Below are 7,992 nucleotides of genomic sequence, written 5' to 3' on the forward strand. Positions count from 1 at the left end.
CAAAATATGTTGTTAGGTGTGACCCTATTAAAAGATTTAATCACCCTGTTAGGCGTGTCCTTGTTAGAGGAATTAAGAACATTCCATTAGAATGTCACCTTGACTAAAGGATTTACAAATGATTGTTAGGTCAACCTTATGAAAAGGATTTTACAACTGACACAATGGTTAGCAAGTATCACTGAAACTTTGATCTAATAAACTACAACTCACTTTGAAAATTCAAATATTTATTTAGCTCATCTCTAATTCATTGACTAGACTCCATCATTCTCATCATCTCAGATCTGCTTAACAACTCTTCAAGCAATCCTTCACCTTACAGACTTTACACAACTCCTTGCAAGCTTGTCCACCACTTCTCTTCACAAGTTTCCAATCCAACAACAACCCAAAACATACCAGATACCTCCTTAAATAGGTAGCTGTAATAGTTTTCTACTTAATCACAATCATAGATCTTAGGGTTTACGAACAAATCCAAAACATTCAATGAATCTATCCATCTTATTCTTTTTCTTCTCTTCTCAAAACTTCTAGAAACATCTCTTCAAATATTAGCCTTTAATCTCTCACCTAATCCTTTCCTTGCATTAAATAATATAATTCATCAATTCTTATCATCTTCATGTTTTTCTTATTCCAAGATTTCAACTATGTCAGCAATTGATTCTTTCACAAATTATGCTTTTGTTGTCACTCAGTCACCACTATGTCTTTCTACTTGATATTCATTGGATTAATCAGTCATCAATACATTCTTATTCTAAATCTTCACTAGATGACTTGATAATAATCATCACTTGGCCAATAGAGATACTTGGCCAACGCTATTCTGCTCGGCAATGTGTAAGTTCCTTAATCTTTTGCTTTAACTCCTTCATTAACTATACAACACTAATACTCAATCAAGCTTATAATTATGACTTGTTTCAACTGAAGTTCATTGAACTATCTCCTACACTTCATGTATTGATTTGTACAACACATTATCTTGTCAAGTACAAACTAATTACACTAGTACATTTGACCACATTTTTTGACCAAATTTTTTGACAATCTATTAAAATGTTTTAGATTGGTTAGAATATGGAAGGAAGAGTATTTTTTTTAATAAATCCATGCCTATTTTGGTCAAAATTTTGACTAACACGAGCTTAACATGTTCAATAAAAAAGGGTTTCACAGAGCGCGCGCCAGAGCTACACAAGCATTTGCTTTGGTTTCCATGGAGCACGAGAACTACAAGAGTGAAGGAGTGAAGGAATGGAGCTTGATTACACCCATAATCAATTTGAGGTTTAATCCTTTTATTAAGGTATTTTCTTCAAAGATCTATCGAATCCCCAGCCCGTTTCTGTTGCAAAAGGACAGACAAATGCATACTCGAGAAGTTGTAATGGAAGCCGAGCATGCTTCTCAAATTCTTGAGAGCTAAGTATTTTCTATCATTAATTTAATCTTAGGGAGCTTGCATGTTTTATCTCTGTGCTGAGATAGGTTTTTTTAACCTTCATTATTTTTAAGAACAGATCTGGATATGATGATTGATAGGTTTTTCTCTTTAATTTAATTAAAACATCAATTCATGCATGGGCACACCTACTGCTGTAGCTGCTTTCGATTTTTGAGAAAGACAAAAAAGGAGCTAGAGGTGGATGACCATTATTTTGGCAAGCATGTTTCACAGGAATATTTTCTCAATTATACTTCAAACAAATCCTCGGTAACAGGGTGGATGCAAAATGATTTAAGAACAAACGGAATACAACCACTATTGAGGGGATCAAAGTCAATGCAAGTTGGTTTTGGTGTAATTTACTGTCGGGAGACTCCTGTCAAGGAAACTTAAATAGATGTTTGATCTGAGGTATGTTTTTGTATTTTTTATCCATTGGGTGCTTCCAGAGTGCATCTTTGTGTAGTATTATATTGGAGAATCCAAAGCATGTTAATAGTGAATCTATCTATATGAACTAGGAGTTGGAAATCCTACTCTGAATTGATGGTTTTTTTGTAGCATCAACCATTTATGTCTATTGGAATTGTAAATGCATTTGCAGACATGTTTTCAATGCACACTGGATTATTAGAGTCATGGATGCTTTAGTTTATGCAATTTTCAAAGTTTTGTTCGAGCCATATATTCATCAAATGTTGATTTTTTTAGAATTTTCAAAGGGATCATTTAATTTGTGCATATTTCTATTTGAAGGGCTTTCTTTCTTAGTTCTCTTTTGTGGAAGAAACTCTATAAGTGCATTTTAATGGAAGAAACCTGATAACTATTTTTCCACCTTAACATGATTTTTATTATTATTAAATAAATGTCTTTTTAAATATATATATATATATTCAGTTGAATGAACTGCATTTTAATTCTAAGGTAAGATAGAGTCTAGTCACTGCTTACTATCAATGATGTTGAAGTTCTAGATTTATGAAAGGAAGGTTTATTTAACTTTTAGTCAGGCTGCATTTCAAATCTTATGAAAAAATATTAGCCATATTTCAAAGTTATGCTAATATTTCAAAGAATATTAGCCATATGATCATCAAATCTTTGTAAGGCTTTTTTATTCTCAAGATTGTATTAAAATGAAAGAGAAAACCATATGGGAATTTATAAGATCATCCAAAAAACTTAAATCACAATAGAAAGAACCTGATAGTAGAAACTATCTAGATTGTAAAGGGGCTTGCCAAATTCAAACCTCGAAGTGAACAACCGAGATACAATTATGATCTGCAACACCAACCTACCTTCCACATAAAACACAAGAGAGAACCAACAACAATACATGCTATTCCACCAATCAAGTATAAAATATGATTCATTGATTATATTGAGAAATTAGATGTTACAGTATGTAAGAGGTAACTTTTCTTATATAAGCAAGGCAATACATAGAATTATAATAGATCATGGCATGTGTGTTACTCCTATGACATGAGACCATTAACATAACAAATATTAAACATGTTGGCCTCAAGAAGTGATGACAAAATGTAAGATTCACTTGTTCCTTTTGGATTTTTTGTCATTCACAAGTGAGTTATATCACACACTCTAGAAATTTGACAACATTAAAAGATAAGATCTTATGGCAACTAAGACTTCTAGCAAGATTCTTAGGGCCTAAATAAACTTAACATGTATGATAAGTCTTGGATGTCTACATATGTATGAGAATACTTACACCTTTGAGCAAGGAGTAGGCTAGGTAGGTATGGTCATACATGTGAGAGCATGAGGAGGTAGGGACACTTGTCAAGTGATGGAGAGTGGAAATTTTGATCCTCATAGATGGATTTAATCAATTGGATTAGATGGACAAGGATCATGGGTTAAAGGTGTGTCAAAAGATTTTTTTGATCTTCCTTTGGAAGAAAAAAGAAGACAGTGCCCAGTAAGACTCTGTACTCATATGCTTGAAGGCTATGGTCACTTCTTTGATATATCCGATGACACAATCTTGGATTGGATCGATGCCCTTGTTCATTTTATCTCCCCACCCTCTATAAAGGCAATTGAACATTGGCCAAAAATACTCCTCTCATATAGTTAGTAAATTTAATTACAACATTCATAAGCAATTTGTAATTTGGAGTATAAATTGATGTTGATTGATTAGTGGTGGACAATGAAGGGAAACCTATGAAAAATATAGAGACGAGGTACTCAATCTTACAAATAAGTTGCTTGGTATTCTTTCTGAGGGTTTGGGGTTGGATACTGATTTTTTTCAAACCCTTATCAAGGAACCGCTGCTTCAGCTCATAATCAATAATTATCCTCCTTGTCCTCAACCAAATTTTGTGAATGGACTAAGACCCCATTCAGATGGGACTGTGATCACTGCCCTGCTAGATGGTTAGGTTGAGGGTCTTCAAGTTAAGAAAGATGGAGAATGGTTTATTGTATCCCCTGTTCTTGAATCCCTTATTATCAACATTAGTGATCTCTTGTAGGTAAGTAAAATTTAGTAAATTTTATCATGTCTTAATCATCTTGTTTATATGCAATTGGAGTTTTATGTTAAGACAATCTTCATAACCCATTGCTCAATGCTCATGAGCTTAAAGTTAAATGGTACACACTTAAACACTAATTCCATTTAGCAAATTACCAATATTTTTACCAATTCTATACTACTCTAGAGTAGGTTGTTCATACTGACCATCATGTTAGTTCAAGTTCCTAGAAAAACAAGGCCTATCATGGTTGAAGTAATTGTAAAAACAATAACAACAAATTTGGCTCCTTTGCCATTGCTAGCCCCCAGCTCATTGGATACCCTCACACTGCATTCACAAGCATACAAATTTATATAACAATCAATACACACTCCTTAGAGGTGAGCCTACTCTCTACTCTGACTGCTAGATTTGCAGCATTCAGAATTGCATCCTCCTCAATATTTTTATTATCTTTGCCATTGTGTTCTTACAAATTTTTATTTATATGCTCAAATGTCAATGTGTTCTCATGAGTTTTTAAATTGCATTATAGGCTATGTTATTGATTGTTGTAGAGGATGAAGCATATATTTCTTATAATCAAGACATGGATGCTAATTCTATTCTAAGTGAAGGAAGAGAAATTCCTAGAACCAATAGACAATCTCCTGATGAAGGTAGCTTAGATGCTTTCCTTCTAAAGGGAAAAAACATTTCATCATGGCTCTCAGAGCTTGATGTGATAGAAAAATAGGTAGAAGCAGAGTTAGCATTAAAAGATATTGGATGTTATTTAGCTAAAGTTTTGGAGGCAGTTAATGTAGTTCTCTTCGATTTACGGGGGTTTACTAGATCATCTCTTTTGAAAGATCCAAAACAATCATACTTACATACAGTGCTAAGTTTTGCATCTAGAAGTGATAATTTCTTTACTTTCTTCCTATCTTTGTTTATATGCACAAATCATGCTTTTATTGGAGCTTGAATTTTAACAATTACAAATATTTAATTGTGGAGGCCAATTGACTATATGTCATAGGAATTTCACTTATAATTCTATTTCAAATTGCATTAGCTTTTAGTTGAAAAGGAACCTAAAGCATTGAAAGTAACAAATTGGTGTTTCAACGAGTGGCTTTTTTTTAATAGATTTTTCATTTATCTCAACCTTTCTAATCAATACTGAATTAATTTTTCAGCAATAATGCTCAACATTATATATATTAAAGTTTTCCAAAGACTTGGAATTACTATTGTAGGAGCATGAATTGGGGAGGATTTTCTAATATGGCCTAAAACTAATAACACAAAGGTTTGTTATTATCTTCTCAATTCTTCAGCAAGCTTGTGTATTGAGTCACATACTTTATTAAGCTTTTATACTTTTTAATCACTATTGACAGTTGTGTGGTGATGTTAGTCCTAGTTGGTGGTTTGTTCTTGATATCCAACTAGCTTTAGGTTTTTGGGTATTATATACTATAAACACTTCTTCATTGAGTATTACTTTCATGGGCTTCATTCTATGCATGTTGTTTGTAAAACTTCATTAGCATTGGTTAATACATTTGATGTTTCTGGACTTCCTATTCTAATAATTTGTCTAAGCATATTGTTTAATGGCAAGTGACCTATTGCATATACTCTCAAAAATTTCTACGGTGTTGAATCATACTGGGGTTTATCTTTCAATTTACTTCTTCTTGACATTTCATGAATTATGTTTGATGTTTCTGGACCTCTAAGTTTCACTCTTTGGACATTTTAATAATTTGTCTAAGCATATTGGTTAATGGCAAGTGACCTATTGCATATGCTCTCATAAATTTCTATGATACTGAATCACATTGGGTTTTATCTTTCAGTTTACTTCTTCTTGACATTTCATGAATTAAATTGACTAGGAAAATTAGCTTAAAATTTGTACCTTGAGCATGACATGCTCTCAGTTCTCTGGGCTGGTTAGGCAAACCAAGATACCAATTTGAGAAAAAAAAATTTGTAGTGCACAATATTTTGTGATGTGGGTAGTAGCTACTATAATTTTGATAAAAAATAATAATGTACATTCTTTGATGGGGATTTTGGTCTCAGAAATCATCATTTCTTCTGATTTCTTGAGCATTTGATTTTTATTTTTATTTTGGTTTTGAGATTGCAAAACTAGATTAAAATATACACCTCACTTGTACTTCATTTTTAAGTGCTTGTTACCATGACAACTTCAACTCAAATGGGGTCAGCTAGTGGTAATAGCCTAATGGGCAAACACGAAACTCTGCATGCATTAAAGATCAGACATGCTCAATGCATATGGATGTTGGTTCTCTTTGTTGTGCAAACACCAATGCATCGCAAAATTGTGCAATAGTTGCATGTGGAGTCAATGTTAACAGTTTTAAACGATTCCTACATATTTGGATCTTTCACTATATATTAGTTTTTCATTAAAAGTTTCTCAAAAAAATTATATTTATAAGCTTTTCAATTAATGCTATTTTAGGTGTGTTTGTTCAGGAGCTCTTTAAACTATCTGCAGGGGAAAGTTGGTTTGCTAGAGTAAATGGTAATTGTGTTAAGCATCTTGGATCTAAGGCTTCTAATTTGACTAGTGTATCACTTCCCAAAGTTGAACTTGGGTCAAACAAAGACATCACTACAATTGCTTTGGAAAATCTCAAGGTGAGTTTATCAAACACAAAGTGGCATTTGTTTAATGGAGCATCTAAAATGGGACAACCTTGTAGTTTCTGAAATGACATGAAGTTGAAGGATATTTCAACTCCTTGTTTGAATTTAATGATTTCAATAAACACATGGCTTTATATATATTTTTCACTCAGATGTAAGTACATAAAAGACATCATCTATTTTATTTAATTTGGTTGGTTCTTGTAGAGGCTTTACAGGAAATTTTCTTCAAGGGCACACCCTAGATTGTTGCTAACTTCACCACTTTGACCTATGGGTCATGCATCTGAGAAACAAAAGAAAATTCACAATCCAAATGCTTTAATCTTGTAGCCTAAGGAACTAAGGTGTGAGTTCCCTTGATTTCTAGTTTATTAGGTTTGGTGTTGAGAATTATAGCTCTATTGTTGTATGCCCCCCACTTTCATCTTTAACATTACCCCTAAAAAATTTCCATAATCATTCAGAATACCGCCTTCTTTATTTTTCAACTTTATTGAATCCTGTACCACTCGAGTTAGCATAATGCCTAATGCAAAATATTTAAGAGTAAATATACATACTTAACTGAGGCCTGAATATAGGCCTTAAAAACAACCACACATGTTATATACTCATATCCCATTTTCCTGGTCATTGATAGTTGATGCACTTTGGGATGTCTTGAGATTCTGAGGGATGTGCCCTAATTTTGAGGTGAATCTCTCTTAAAAGGAGATGCTACATAATACATGAGACCCCCCTAAGAAACTAAAAAAAATCAAAACTTAAAAAGTGAATGAACTCAACCTATTTTCACCTAAAAACAAACCGATTCAATGTTTCCCCTTATTTCAATGTTATGATTCTCATTTGACTACTGCACCTATGATGGAGAGTTTTGAACAATCAAATTTTTGGTGGGGATCTACGCTCATTTGATCACTGTTTGAATGCAACAAGTTGGAGCACGGTTCATGGGAAGTGAAAGGGCTTTTTTGTGTTAATAACATTGGAAGATTCAGAACAACAATAGCAATTAATAATGTTGCTACAACAACTATGAATGTTTCTAATATTCTTTTGTGTATGTATATATATGTGTGCATGTGTGCGTGTAATAGAGGGACACATTTTATGGCCCTGTACCCATATCCAACATAGCCCATAATGTTGAAACCTGGTACCCATGATGTCTTGTTATATCATGCTTGATTTAAATGGCTAGTTATGCTAAACTAGCATGCTATAAATGATAGAAATTGGCATATTAAACTATTTTCACCCCTATCCATAGCAAGAACATAATTGGGAACTTGAGGTTTATCTCCTTCAGAGAAGCTAATCAAGATACTTTCTACC

At 33.1% G+C, this 7,992-nt stretch overlaps 1 pseudogene; it reads left to right on the plus strand.

Annotated features, from left to right (window-relative positions):
* The first annotated feature begins 3,353 nt into the window (after window positions 1–3,353).
* Window positions 3,354–3,972, plus strand: LOC149531931 (oxoglutarate-dependent flavonoid 7-O-demethylase 1 pseudogene; annotated as a pseudogene).
* Window positions 3,973–7,992: the final 4,020 nt, after the last annotated feature.

Source organism: Cupressus sempervirens, chromosome 11 (assembly GCF_028749045.1).
Source record: "Cupressus sempervirens isolate cs-2001-9-10 chromosome 11, ASM2874904v1, whole genome shotgun sequence".
NCBI classification, from domain to species: Eukaryota; Viridiplantae; Streptophyta; class Pinopsida; order Cupressales; family Cupressaceae; genus Cupressus; species Cupressus sempervirens.